The sequence below is a fragment of the Oncorhynchus masou genome, chromosome 29 (assembly GCF_036934945.1).
Source record: "Oncorhynchus masou masou isolate Uvic2021 chromosome 29, UVic_Omas_1.1, whole genome shotgun sequence".
Classification (NCBI taxonomy): domain Eukaryota; kingdom Metazoa; phylum Chordata; class Actinopteri; order Salmoniformes; family Salmonidae; genus Oncorhynchus; species Oncorhynchus masou.
In genome coordinates, this window is record NC_088240.1 from 60,071,931 (window position 1) to 60,085,918 (window position 13,988).

General features: G+C 48.9%; 1 protein-coding gene across 1 annotated transcript in view; it reads right to left on the reverse strand.

Moving 5' to 3' along the window:
• Window positions 1-13,988, reverse strand: part of iglon5 (IgLON family member 5) — a 223,623-nt gene that overhangs the window by 81,360 nt on the left and 128,275 nt on the right. The gene's annotated exons all lie outside the window — the stretch shown is intronic.

Below are 13,988 nucleotides of genomic sequence, written 5' to 3' on the forward strand. Positions count from 1 at the left end.
GAGAGAGAAAGAGAGAGAGATGCAGCAGTACAGGTAGAGAGAGAGAGATGCAGCAGTACAGGTAGAGAGAGAGATGCAGCAGTACAGGTAGAGAGAGAGAGAGATGCAGCAGTACAGTTAGAGAGAGAGATGCAGCCGTACAGGTAGAGAGAGAGAGATGCAGCAGTGCAGTTAGAGAGAGAGAGAGAGAGAGATGCAGCAGTACAGGTAGAGAGAGATGCAGCAGTACAGGTAGAGAGAGATGCAGCAGTACAGGAAGAGAGAGATGCAGCAGTACAGGTAGAGAGAGATAGATGCAGCAGTACAGTTAGAGTGAGAGAGATGCAGCAATACAGGTAGAGAGAGAGAGAGATACAGCTGTACAAGTAGAGAGAGAGAGGCAGCAGTACTGGTAGAGAGAGAGAGAGATGCAGCAGTACAGGTAGAGAGAGATGCAGAAATACAGGTAGAGAGAGAGAGAGATGCAGCAGTACAGTTAGAAAGAGAGAGAGAGAGAGATGCAGCAGTACAGGTAAAGAGAGAGAGAGATGCAGCAGTACATTTAGAGAGAGAGAGAGATGCAGCCGTACATGTAGAGAGAGAGAGATGCAGCAGTAGAGTTCAAGAGAGAGAGAGATGCAGCAGTACAGGTAGAGAGAGAGAGATGCAACAGTACTGGTAGAGAGAGAGGGAGATGCAGCAGTACAGGTAGAGAGAGAGAGAGAGAGAGATGCAGCAGTACAGGTAGAGAGAGAGAGAGAGAGATGCAGCAGTACAGGTAGAGAGAGAGAGATGCAGCAGTACAGGTAGAGCGAGAGAGATGCAGCAGTACAGTTAGAGAGAGAGATGCAGCCGTACAGGTAGAGAGAGAGAGAGAGAGATGCAGCAGTGCAGTTAGAGAGAGAGAGAGAGAGATGCAGCAGTACAGGTAGAGAGAGATGCAGCAGTACAGGTAGAGAGAGATGCAGCAGTACAGGTAGAGAGAGATGCAGCAGTACAGGTAGAGAGAGAGAGAGATGCAGCAGTACAGTTAGAGAGAGAGAGAGATGCAGCAGTACAGGTAGAGAGAGATGCAGCAGTACAGGTAGAGAGAGATGCAGCAGTTCATGTAGAGAGAGAAATAGATGCAGCAGTACAGGTAGAGAGAGAGATGCAGCAGTACAGGTAGAGAGAGAGAGAGAGAGAGAGAGATGCTGCAGTACAGGTAGAGAGAGAGAGAGAGAGAGAGAGAGAGAGATGCAGCAGTACAGGTAGAGAGAGAGAGAGAGATGCAGCAGTACAGGTAGAGAGAGAGAGAGATGCAGCAGTACAGGTAGAGAGAGAGAGAGAGAGAGAGAGAGCAGTACAGGTAGAGAGAGTAGCATTACAGGAGAGAGAGAGAGAGAGAGAGAGCAGTACAAGAGAGATGCAGCAGTACAGTTAGAGAGAGAGAGATGCAGCAGTACAGGTAGAGAGAGAGAGAGAGAGAGAGAGAGAGAGAGAGAGAGATGCTGCAGTACAGGTAGAGAGAGAGAGAGATGCAGCAGTACAGGTAGAGAGATGCTGCAGAGGTAGAGAGAGAGATGCAGCAGTACAGGTAGAGAGAGAGATGCAGCAGTACAGGTAGAGAGAGAGAGCAGAGAGAGAGAGAGAGAGATGCAGCAGTACAGGTAGATGCAGCAGTACAGTTAGAGAGAGAGATGCAGCAGTACAGGTAGAGAGAGAGAGAGAGCAGCAGTACAGGAGAGAGAGAGATGCTGCAGTACAGGTAGAGAGAGAGAGAGAGAGAGATGCAGCAGTAAAGGTAGAGAGAGAGAGATGCAGCAGTACAGGTAGAGAGAGAGAGAGATGCAGCAGTACAGGTAGAGAGAGAGAGAGAGCGAGAGAGAGAGAGAGATGCTGCAGTACAGGTAGAGAGAGAGAGAGAGAGAGAGAGAGAGATGCAGCAGTACAGGTAGAGAGAGAGAGAGAGATGCAGCAGTACAGGTAGAGAGAGAGATGCAGCAGTACAGGTAGAGAGAGAGAGAGTGATGCAGCAGTACAGGTAGTAGAGAGAAGAGAGATGCTGCAGTACAGGTAGAGAGAGATGCAGCAGTACAGGTAGAGAGAGAGATGCAGCAGTACAGGTAGAGAGAGAGATGCAGCAGTACAGGTAGAGAGAGAGAGATGCAGCAATACAGGTAGAGAGAGAGAGAGAGATGCAGCAGTACAGGTAGAGAGAGAGAGCGAGAGAGAGAGAGAGAGGAGAGAGATGCTGCTGTACAGGTAGAGAGAGAGAGAGATAGAGAGAGAGAGATGCTGCAGTACAGGTAGAGAGAGAGAGAGAGAGATGCAGCAGTACAGGTAGAGAGAAAGAGATGCTGCAGTACAGATAGAGAGATAGAGATGCAGCAGGACCAATAGAGAGAGATAGAGAGAGATGGTGCAGTACAGGTAGAGAGAGAGAGAGTGAGAGAAAGAGAGAGAGATGCAGCAGTACAGGTAGAGATAGAGAGAGAGAGAGAGAGAGAGATGCAGCAGTACAGGTAGAAAGAGAGATGCAGCAGTACAGGTAGAGAGAGATGCAGCAGTACAGGTTTAGGAGATGCAGCAATACAGGTAGAGAGAGAGAGATACAGCTGTACAGGTAGAGAGAGAGAGATGCAGCAGTACTGGTAGAGATAGAGAGAGATGCTGCAGTACAGGTAGAGAGAGAGAGAGAGATGCTGCAGTACAGGTAGAGAGAGATGCAGCACAGGTACAGGTAGAGAGAGAGAGAGAGAGAGAGAGTAGCAGTACAGGTAGAGATAGAGAGAGAGATGCAGCAGTACAGGTAGAGAGAGAGAGATGCAGCAGTACAGGTAGAGAGAGAGATGCAGCAGTACAGGTAGAGAGAGAGATGCAGCAGTACAGGTAGAGAGAGAGAGAGAGAGAGAGAGAGAGAGAGAGAGAGAGAGAGAGAGAGAAAGAGAGAGAGAGAGAGATGCTGCAGTTCAGGTCGAGAGAGAGAGAGAGAGAGAGAGAGAGAGATAGAGAGAGAGATGCAGCAGTACAGGTAGAGAGAAAGAGAGAGATGCAGCAGTACAGGTAGAAAGAGAGATGCAGCAGTACAGGTAGAGAGAGAGATACAGCAGTACAGGTTTAGAGAGAGAGATGCAGCAGTACAGGAAGAGAGAGAGAGAGATGCTGCAGTACAGGTAGAGAGAGAGATGCAGTTATATAGGTAGAGAGAGAGAGAGAGATGCAGCAGTACAGGTAGAGAGAGAGATAGATGCAGCAGTACAGGTAGAGAGAGAGAGAGATGCAGCAGTACAGGTAGAGAGAGATGCAGCAGTACAGGCAGAGAGAGAGAGAGAGATGCTGCAGTACAGGTAGAGAGAGAGATGCAGCAGTACAGGTAGAGAGAGAGATGCAGCAGTACAGGAGAGAGAGAGAGATAGATGCAGCAGTACAGGTAGAGTGAGAGAGATGCAGCAATACAGGTAGAGCGAGAGATGCAACAGTACAGGTAGAGAGAGAGAGATGCAGCAGTACAGGTAGAGAGAGAGATGCAGCAGTACAGGTAGAGAGAGAGAGATGCAGCAGTACAGGTAGAGAGAGAGAGAGATGCAGCAGTACAGGTAGAGAGAGAGATGCAGCAGTACAGGTAGAAAGAGAGAGATGCAGCAGTACAGGTAGAGCGAGAGAGAGAGAAAAGAGAGATGCAGCAGTACAGGTAGAGAGAGATGCAGCAGTACAGGTAGAGAGAGAGATACAGCAGTACAGGTTTAGAGAGAGAGATGCAGCAGTACAGGAAGAGAGAGAGAGAGAGAGATGCTGCAGTACAGGTAGAGAGAGAGATGCAGTAATATAGGTAGAGAGAGAGAGAGAGATGCAGCAGTACAGGTAGAGAGAGAGAGATAGATGCAGCAGTACAGGTAGAGAGAGAGAGATGCAGCAGTACAGGTAGAGAGAGATGCAGCAGTACAGGCAGAGAGAGAGAGAGAGAGAGATGCTGCAGTACAGGTAGAGAGAGAGAGATGCAGCAGTACAGGTCGAGAGAGAGAGAGATGCAGCAGTGCAGGTATAGAGAGAGAGAGAGAGAGAGATGCTGCAGTACAGGTAGAGAGAGAGAGAGATGCTGCAGTACAGGTAGAGAGAGAGAGATGCAGCAGTACAGGTAGAGAGAGATGCTGCAGTACAGGTAGAGAGAGAGATGCAGCAATACAGGTAGAGAGAGAGATGCAGCAGTACAGGTAGAGAGAGATAGATGCAGCAGTACAGGTAGAGAGAGAGAGATGCAGCAATACAGGTAGAGAGAGAGAGATACAGCTGTACAAGTAGAGAGAGAGAGAGAGAGAGAGATGCAGCAGTACAGGTAGAGAGAGAGATGTTGCAGTACAGGTAGAGAGAGAGAGATGCAGCAGTACAGGTAGAGAGAGAGAGAGATGCAGCAGTACAGGTAGAGAGAGAGAGAGAGAGAGATGCTGCAGTAAAGGTAGAGAGAGAGAGATGCAGCAATACAGGTAGAGAGAGAGAGAGAGATGCAGCAGTACAGGTAGAGAGAGAGAGATAGATGCAGCAGTACAGGTAGAGTGAGAAAGATGCAGCAATACAGGTAGAGAGAGATAGAGAGAGATACAGCTGTACAAGTAGAGAGAGAGATGCAGCAGTACAGGTGGAGAGAGATGCAGAAGTACAGGTAGAGAGAGAGAGAGAGAGAGATGCAGCAGTACAGGTAGAGAGAGAGAGAGAGAGAGAGAGAGATGCAGCAGTACAGGTAGAGAGAGAGATGCTGCAGTACAGGTAGAGAGAGAGAGAGAGAGAGAGAGATGCAGCAGTACAGAGTAGAGAGAGAGATGCAGCAGTACAGGTAGAGAGAGAGAGATGCAGCAGTACAGGTAGAGAGAGAGATGCAGCAGTACAGGAAGAGAGAGAGAGAGAGAGAGATGCAGCAGTACAGGTAGAGAGAGAGATGCAGTAATATAGTAGAGAGAGAGAGAGAGATGCAGCAGTACAGGTAGAGAGAGAGAGATGCAGCAGTACAGGTAGAGAGAGAGATGCATGCAGTACAGGTAAAGAGAGAGAGAGAGAGATGCAGCAGTACATTTAGAGAGAGAGAGAGATGCAGCAGTACATGTGAGAGAGAGAGATGCAGCAGTACAGGTCAGAGAGAGAGATGCAGCAGTACAGGTAGAGAGAGAGATGCAGCAGTACTGGTAGAGAGAGAGAGAGATGCAGCAGTACAGGTAGAGAGAGAGAGAGATGCAGCAGTACAGGGAGAGAGAGAGAGATGCAGCAGTACAGGTAGAGAGAGAGATGCAGCAGTACAGGTAGAGAGAGAGAGATGCAGCAGTACAGTAGAGAGAGAGATGCAGCCGTACAGGTAGAGAGAGAGAGATGCAGCAGTACAGTAGAGAGAGAGAGAGAGATGCAGCAGTACAGGTAGAGAGAGATGCAGCAGCACAGGTAGAGAGAGATGCAGCAGTACAGGAAGAGAGAGATGCAGCAGTACAGGTAGAGAGAGATAGATGCAGCAGTACAGTTAGAGTGAGAGAGATGCAGCAATACAGGTAGAGAGAGAGAGAGATACAGCTGTACAAGTAGAGAGAGAGAGGCAGCAGTACTGGTAGAGAGAGAGAGATGCAGCAGTACAGGTAGAGAGAGATGCAGAAGTACAGGTAGAGAGAGAGAGATGCAGCAGTACAGTTAGAGAGAGAGAGAGAGAGAGATGCAGCAGTACAGGTAAGAGAGAGAGAGAGAGATGCAGCAGTACATTTAGGGAGAGAGAGAGAGATGCAGCAGTACAGGTAGAGAGAGAGAGATGCAGCAGAGTTCAAGAGAGAGAGAGATGCAGCAGTACAGGTAGAGAGAGAGAGATGCAACAGTACTGGTAGAGAGAGAGGAGATGCAGCAGTACAGGGAGAGAGAGAGAGAGAGAGATGCAGCAGTACAGGTAGAGAGAGAGATGCAGCAGTACAGGTAGAGAGAGATGCAGCAGTACAGGTAGAGAGAGATGCAGCAGTACAGTTAGAGAGAGAGATGCAGCCGTACAGGAGAGAGAGAGAGATGCAGCAGTACAGAGAGAGAGAGAGAGAGATGCAGCAGTACAGAGTAGAGAGAGATGCAGCAGTACAGGTAGAGAGAGATGCAGCAGTACAGGAGAGAGAGATGCAGCAGTACAGGTAGAGAGAGAGAGATGCAGCAGTACAGTTAGAGAGAGAGAGATGCAGCAGTACAGGTAGAGAGAGATGCAGCAGTACAGGTAGAGAGATGCAGCAGTTCATGTAGAGAGAGAAATAGATGCAGCAGTACAGGTAGAGAGAGAGATGCAGCAGTACAGGTAGAGAGAGAGCGAGAGAGAGAGAGAGAGAGAGAGATGCTGCAGTACAGGTAGAGAGAGAGAGAACAGTAGAGAGAGAGAGAGAGATGCAGCAGTACAGGTAGAGAGAGAGAGATGCAGCAGTACAGGTAGAGAGAGAGATGCAGCAGTACAGGGTAGAGAGAGAGAGAGATGCAGCAGTACAGGTAGAGAGAGAGAGAGAGAGAGATGCAGAGAGAGTAGAGGAGAGAGAGAGAGAGAGATGCAGCAGTACAGTTAGAGAGAGAGAGATGCAGCAGTACAGGTAGAGAGAGAGAGCGAGAGAGAGAGAGAGAGAGCATGCTGCAGTACAGGTAGAGAGAGAGAGAGATGCAGCAGTACAGGTAGAGAGAGAGAGAGATGCTGCAGTACAGGTAGAGAGAGATGCAGCAGTACAGGTAGAGAGAGAGATGCAGCAGTACAGGTAGAGAGAGAGAGAGAGAGAGAGTACAGGTAGAGAGAAAGAGAGAGATGCAGCAGTACAGGTTAGAGAGAGAGATGAGCAGTACAGAGAGACAGGAGAGAGAGAGATGCAGCAGTACTGCAGTACAGGTAGAGAGAGAGAGAGAGATGCAGCAGTACAGGTAGATGCAGCAGTACAGGTAGAGAGAGAGATGCAGCAGTACAGGTAGAGAGAGAGAGCGAGAGAGAGAGAGAGAGAGAGAGATGCTGCAGTACAGGTAGAGAGAGAGAGAGAGAGAGAGAGAGAGAGAGATGCAGCAGTACAGGTAGAGAGAGAGAGAGATGCAGCAGTACAGGTAGAGAGAGATGCAGCAGTACAGGTAGAGAGAGAGAGATGCAGCAGTACAGGTAGAGAGAAGAGATGCAGCAGTACAGGTAGAGAGAGAGAGATGCAGCAGTACAGGTAGAGAGAGATGCAGCAGTACAGGTAGAGAGAGATGCAGCAGTACAGGTAGAGAGAGAGAGATGCAGCAGTACAGGAGAGAGAGAGAGAGATGCAGCAGTACAGGTTGAGAGAGAGATGCAGCAGTACAGGTAGAGAGAGAGAGAGAGAGAGATGCTGCAGTACAGGTAGAGAGAGAGAGAGAGAGAGAGATGCAGCAGTACAGGTAGAGAGAGAGATGCAGCAGTACAGGTAGAGAGAGAGAGAGAGATGCTGCAGTACAGGTAGAGAGAGAGAGAGAGATGCAGCAGTACAGGTAGAGAGAGAGAGAGATTCAGCAGTACAGGCAGTAGAGAGAGAGGAGAGAGAGAGAGAGATGCAGCTGTACAGGTAGAGAGAGAGAGAGAGAGAGATGCTGCAGTACAGGTAGAGAGAGAGAGATGCAGCAGTACAGGTAGAGAGAGAGATGCTGCAGTACAGGTAGAGAGATAGAGATGCAGCAGGAGAGAGAGAGATAGAGAGAGAGATGCTGCAGTACAGGTAGAGAGAGAGAGAGAGATGCAGCAGTACAGGTAGAGATAGAGAGAGAGAGAGATGCAGCAGTACAGGTAGAAAGAGAGATGCAGCAGTACAGGTAGAGAGAGAGATGCAGCAGTACAGGTAGAGAGAGAGATGCAGCAATACAGGTAGAGAGAGAGAGATGCAGCAGTACAGGTAGAGAGAGAGAGATGCAGCAGTACAGGTAGAGAGAGAGAGATGCAGCAGTACAGGTAGAGAGAGATGCAGAAATACAGGTAGAGAGAGAGAGATGCAGCAGTACAGTTAGAAAGAGAGAGAGAGATGCAGCAGTACAGGTAGAGAGAGAGAGATGCAGCAGTACATGGTAGAGAGAGAGATGCAGCAGTACAGTTCAGAGAGAGAGATGCAGCAGTACAGGTAGAGAGAGAGAGATGCAGCAGTACTGGTAGAGAGAGAGGGAGATGCAGCAGTACAGGGAGAGAGAGAGAGAGAGATGCAGCAGTACAGGTAGAGAGAGATGCAGCAGTACAGGTAGAGAGAGAGATGCAGCAGTACAGGTAGAGAGAGAGATGCAGCAGTACAGGTAGAGAGAGAGAGATGCAGCAGTACAGGTAGAGAGAGAGAGATGCAGCAGTACAGTTAGAGAGAGAGAGATGCAGCAGTACAGGTAGAGAGAGATGCAGCAGTACAGGTAGAGAGAGATGCAGCAGTACAGGTAGAGAGAGATGCAGCAGTACAGGAGAGAGAGAGAGAGAGATGCAGCAGTACAGTTAGAGAGAGAGAGATGCAGCAGTACAGGTAGAGAGAGATGCAGCAGTACAGGTAGAGAGATGCAGCAGTACAGGTAGAGAGAGATGCAGCAGTACAGGTAGAGAGAGATGCAGCAGTACAGTAGAGAGAGATGCTGAGTACAGAGAGAGAGATGCAGCAGTACAGGTAGAGAAAGAAAGAGAGAGATGCAGCAGCACAGGTAGAGAGAGAGAGATGCAGCAGTACAGGTAGAGAGAGAGAGATGCAGCAATACAGGTAGAGAGAGAGAGAGAGAGAGAGAGATGCAGTACAGGTAGAGAGAGAGAGAGAGAGAGAGAGAGAGACAGAGTAGAGAGAGAGAGAGAGAGAGATGCAGCAGTACAGGTAGAGAGAGAGATGCAGCAGTACAGGTAGAGAGAGAGAGCAGCAGAGAGAGAGAGAGAGAGATGCTGCAGTACAGGTAGAGAGAGAGAGAGATGCAGCAGTACAGGTAGAGAGAGAGAGAGATGCAGCAGTACAGGTAGAGAGAGATGCAGCAGTACAGGTAGAGAGAGAGAGAGAGATGCAGCAGTACAGATATAGAGAGAGAGAGAGATGCAGCAGTACAGTTAGAGAGAGAGATGCAGCAGTACAGGTAGAGAGAGAGAGCAGAGAGTAGAGCGAGAGAGAGAGAGATGCAGCAGTACAGGTAGAGAGAGAGAGAGAGATGCAGCAGCAATGGTAGAGAGAGAGAGATGCAGTAGTACATGTAGAGAGAGAGATAGATGGAGCAGTACAGGTAGAGAGAGAGATAGAGAGAGAGAGATGCTGCAGTACAGGTAGAGAGAGAGAGAGAGAGAGAGAGAGAGAGAGAGATGCAGCAGTACAGGTAGAGAGAGAGAGAGAGAGGTAGAGAGAGAGATGCAGCAGTACAGGTAGAGAGAGAGATGCAGCAGTACAGGTAGAGAGAAAGAGATGCAGCAGTACAGGTAGAGAGAGAGAGATGCAGCAGTACAGGTAGAGAGAGAGATGCAGCAGTACAGGTAGAGAGAGATGCAGCAGTACAGGCAGAGAGAGAGAGATGCAGCAGTACAGGTAGAGAGAGAGAGAGAGAGAGATGCAGCAGTACAGGTAGAGAGAGAGAGAGAGAGAGAGAGATGCTGCAGTACAGGTAGAGAGAGATGCAGCAGTACAGGAGAGAGAGAGATGCAGCAGTACAGGTAGAGAGAGAGATGCAGCAGTACAGGTAGAGAGAGAGATGCAGCAGTACAGGTAGAGAGAAGAGATGCTGCAGTACAGGTAGAGAGAGATAGAGATGCAGCAGGACAGGAGAGAGAGAGAGATGGTGCAGTACAGGTAGAGAGAGAGAGAGAGAGAGAGATGCAGCAGTACAGGTAGAGATAGAGAGAGAGAGAGAGATGCAGCAGTACAGGTAGAAAGAGAGATGCAGCAGTACAGGTAGAGAGAGAGATGCAGCAGTACAGGTTTAGAGAGAGGATGCAGCAATACAGGTAGAGAGAGAGAGAGAGATACAGCTGTACAAGTAGAGAGAGAGAGATGCAGCAGTACTGGTAGAGAGAGAGAGAGATGCTGCAGTACAGGTAGAGAGAGAGATGCAGCAGTACAGGTAGAGAGAGAGAGAAGTAGCAGTACAGGTAGAGAGAGAGAGAGAGATGCAGCAGTACAGGTAGAGAGAGAGAGATGCAGCAGTACAGGTAGAGAGAGAGAGATGCAGCAGTACAGGTAGAGAGAGATGCAGCAGTACAGGTAGAGAGAGAGAGAGAGAGAGAGAGAGATGCAGCAGTACAGGTAGAGAGAGAGAGAGAGATGCAGCAGTACAGGTAGAGAGAGAGAGAGAGAGAGAGAGAGAGAGATGCAGCAGTACAGGTAGAGAGAAAGAGAGAGATGCAGCAGTACAGGTAGAAAGAGAGATGCAGCAGTACAGGTAGAGAGAGAGATACAGCAGTACAGGTTTAGAGAGAGAGATGCAGCAGTACAGGAAGAGAGAGAGAGAGAGAGATGCTGCAGTACAGGTAGAGAGAGAGATGCAGTTATATAGGTAGAGAGAGAGAGAGAGATGCAGCAGTACAGGTAGAGAGAGAGAGATAGATGCAGCAGTACAGGTAGAGTGAGAGAGAGATGCAGCAGTACAGGTAGAGAGAGATGCAGCAGTACAGGCAGAGAGAGAGAGAGAGAGATGCTGCAGTACAGGTAGAGAGAGAGAGATGCAGCAGTACAGGTAGAGAGAGAGAGAGAGAGAGAGAGATGCAGCAGTACAGGTAGAGAGAGAGAGAGAGATGCAGCAGTACAGGTAGAGAGATAGAGATGCAGCAGTACAGGTAGAGAGAGAGATGCAGCAGTACAGGTAGAGAGAGAGATGCAGCAGTACAGGTAGAGAGAGAGAGAGAGAGAGAGAGAGAGAGAGAGAGAGAGATAGAGAGAGAGAGATGCAGCAGTACAGGTAGAGAGAGAGAGAGATGTAGCAGTACAGGTAGAGAGCGAGAGAGAGAGAAAGAGAGAGATGCAGCAGTACAGGTAGAGAGAGATGCAGCAGTACAGGTAGAGAAAGAGAGATGCAGCAGTACAGGTAGAGAGAGAGATGCAGCAGTACAGGAAGAGAGAGAGAGAGAGAGATGCTGCAGTACAGGTAGAGAGAGAGATGCAGTAATATAGGTAGAGAGAGAGAGATGCAGCAGTACAGGTAGAGAGAGAGAGATAGATGCAGCAGTACAGGTAGAGTGAGAGAGAGATGCAGCAGTACAGGTAGAGAGAGATGCAGCAGTAGAGAGAGAGAGAGAGAGATGCTGCAGTACAGGTAGAGAGAGAGAGATGCAGCAGTACAGGTAGAGAGAGAGATGCAGCAGTGCAGCAGTACAGGTAGAGAGAGAGAGAGAGAGAGAGAGATGCTGCAGTACAGGTAGAGAGAGAGAGAGAGATGCAGCAGTACAGGTAGAGAGAGAGATGCAGCAGTACAGGTAGAGAGAGATGCTGCAGTACAGGAGAGAGAGAGAGATGCAGCAATACAGGTAGAGAGAGAGAGATGCAGCAGTACAGGTAGAGAGAGAGAGATAGATGCAGCAGTACAGGTAGAGAGAGAGATGCAGCAATACAGGTAGAGAGAGAGATACAGCAGTACAGGTAGAGAGAGAGAGATGCAGCAGTACAGGTAGAGAGAGAGATGTTGCAGTACAGGTAGAGAGAGAGAGATGCAGCAGTACAGGTAGAGAGAGAGAGAGATGCAGCAGTACAGGTAGAGAGAGAGAGAGATGCTGCAGTACAGGTAGAGAGAGAGATGCAGCAAGGTACAGGTAGAGAGAGAGAGATGCAGCAGTACAGGTAGAGAGAGAGAGATAGATGCAGCAGTACAGGTAGAGTGAGAAAGATGCAGCAATACAGGTAGAGAGAGATAGAGAGAGATACAGCTGTACAAGTAGAGAGAGAGATGCAGCAGTACAGGTGGAGAGAGATGCAGAAGTACAGGTAGAGAGAGAGAGATAGAGAGAGAGAGATGCTGCAGTACAGGTAGAGAGAGAGAGAGAGAGAAAGAGAGAGATGCAGCAGTACAGGTAGAGAGAGATGCTGCAGTACAGGTAGAGAGAGAGAGAGATGCAGCAGTACAGGTAGAGAGATAGATGCAGCAGTACAGGTAGAGAGAGAGAGATGCAGCAGTACAGGTAGAGAGAGAGATGCAGCAGTACAGGAAGAGAGAGAGAGAGAGAGATGCTGCAGTACAGGTAGAGAGAGAGATGCAGTAATATAGGTAGAGAGAGAGAGAGAGATGCAGCAGTACAGGTAGAGAGAGAGAGATAGATGCAGCAGTACAGGTAGAGTGAGAGAGAGATGCAGCAGTACAGGTAGAGAGAGATGCAGCAGTACAGGCAGAGAGAGAGAGAGAGAGAGATGCTGCAGTACAGGTAGAGAGAGAGAGATGCAGCAGTACAGGTAGAGAGAGAGAGAGAGATGCAGCAGTGCAGGTATAGCGAGAGAGAGAGAGAGAGAGAGAGATGCTGCAGTACAGGTAGAGAGAGAGAGAGAGATGCTGCAGTACAGGTAGAGAGAGAGAGATGCAGCAGTACAGGTAGAGAGAGAGAGATGCAGCAGTACAGGTAGAGAGAGAGATGCAGCAGTACAGGTAGAGAGAGAGAGGGAGATGCAGCAGTACAGGTAGAGAGAGATAGATGCAGCAGTACAGGTAGAGTGAGAGAGATGCAGCAATACAGGTAGAGAGAGATGCAGAAGTACAGGTAGCGAGAGAGAGAGATGCAGCAGTACAGGTAGAGAGAGAGATGCAGCAGTACAGGTAGAGAGAGAGAGATGCAGCAGTACAGGTAGAGAGATAGAGATGCAGCAGTACAGGTAGAGAGAGATGCAGCAGTACAGGTAGAGAGAGAGTACAGGTAGAGAGAGAGAGAGAGAGAGAGAGAGAGGAGAGAGAGAGAGAGAGATGCAGCAGTACAGGTAGAGAGAGAGAGATGCAGCAGTACAGGTAGAGAGAGAGAGATGCAGCAGTACAGGTAGAGAGAGAGAGAAAGAGAGATGCAGCAGTACAGGTAGAGAGAGATGCAGCAGTACAGGTAGAGAAAGAGAGATGCAGCAGTACAGGTAGAGAGAGAGATGCAGCAGTACAGGTAGAGAGAGAGAGAGATGCTGCAGTACAGGTAGAGAGAGAGATGCAGTAATATAGGAGAGAGAGAGATGCAGCAGTACAGGTAGAGAGAGAGATAGATGCAGCAGTACAGGTAGAGAGAGAGATGCAGCAGTACAGGTAGAGAGAGATGCAGCAGTACAGGCAGAGAGAGAGAGAGAGAGATGCAGCAGTACAGGTAGAGAGAGAGAGAGATGCAGCAGTACAGGGAGAGAGAGAGATGCAGCAGTGCAGGTAGCGAGAGAGAGAGAGAGAGAGAGAGAGATGCTGCAGTACAGGTAGAGAGAGAGAGAGAGAGATGCTGCAGTACAGGTAGAGAGAGAGAGATGCAGCAGTACAGGTAGAGAGAGAGATGCTGCAGTACAGGTAGAGAGAGAGAGATGCAGCAATACAGGTAGAGAGAGAGAGAGAGATGCAGCAGTACAGGTAGAGAGAGAGAGAGATGCAGCAGTACAGGTAGAGAGAGAGATGCAGCAATACAGGTATAGAGAGAGAGAGATACAGCTGTACAGTAGAGAGAGAGAGAGATGCAGCAGTACAGGTGAGAGAGAGATGTTGCAGTACAGGAGAGAGATGCAGCAGTACAGGTAGAGAGAGAGAGAGATGCAGCAGTACAGGTAGAGAGAGAGAGAGAGAGAGAGAGAGATGCTGCAGTAAAGGTAGAGAGAGAGATGCAGCAATACAGGTAGAGAGAGAGAGAGAGAGATGCAGCAGTACAGGTAGAGAGAGAGAGATAGATGCAGCAGTACAGGTAGAGTGAGAAAGATGCAGCAATACAGGTAGAGAGAGATAGAGAGAGATACAGCTGTACAAGTAGAGAGAGAGATGCAGCAGTACAGGTGAGAGAGAGATGCAGTACAGTACAGGTAGAGAGATAGAGAGAGAGAGATGCTGCAGTACAGGTAGAGAGAGAGAGAAAGAGAGATGCAGCAGTACAGGTAGAGAGAGAGAGATGCTGCAGTACAGGTAGAGAG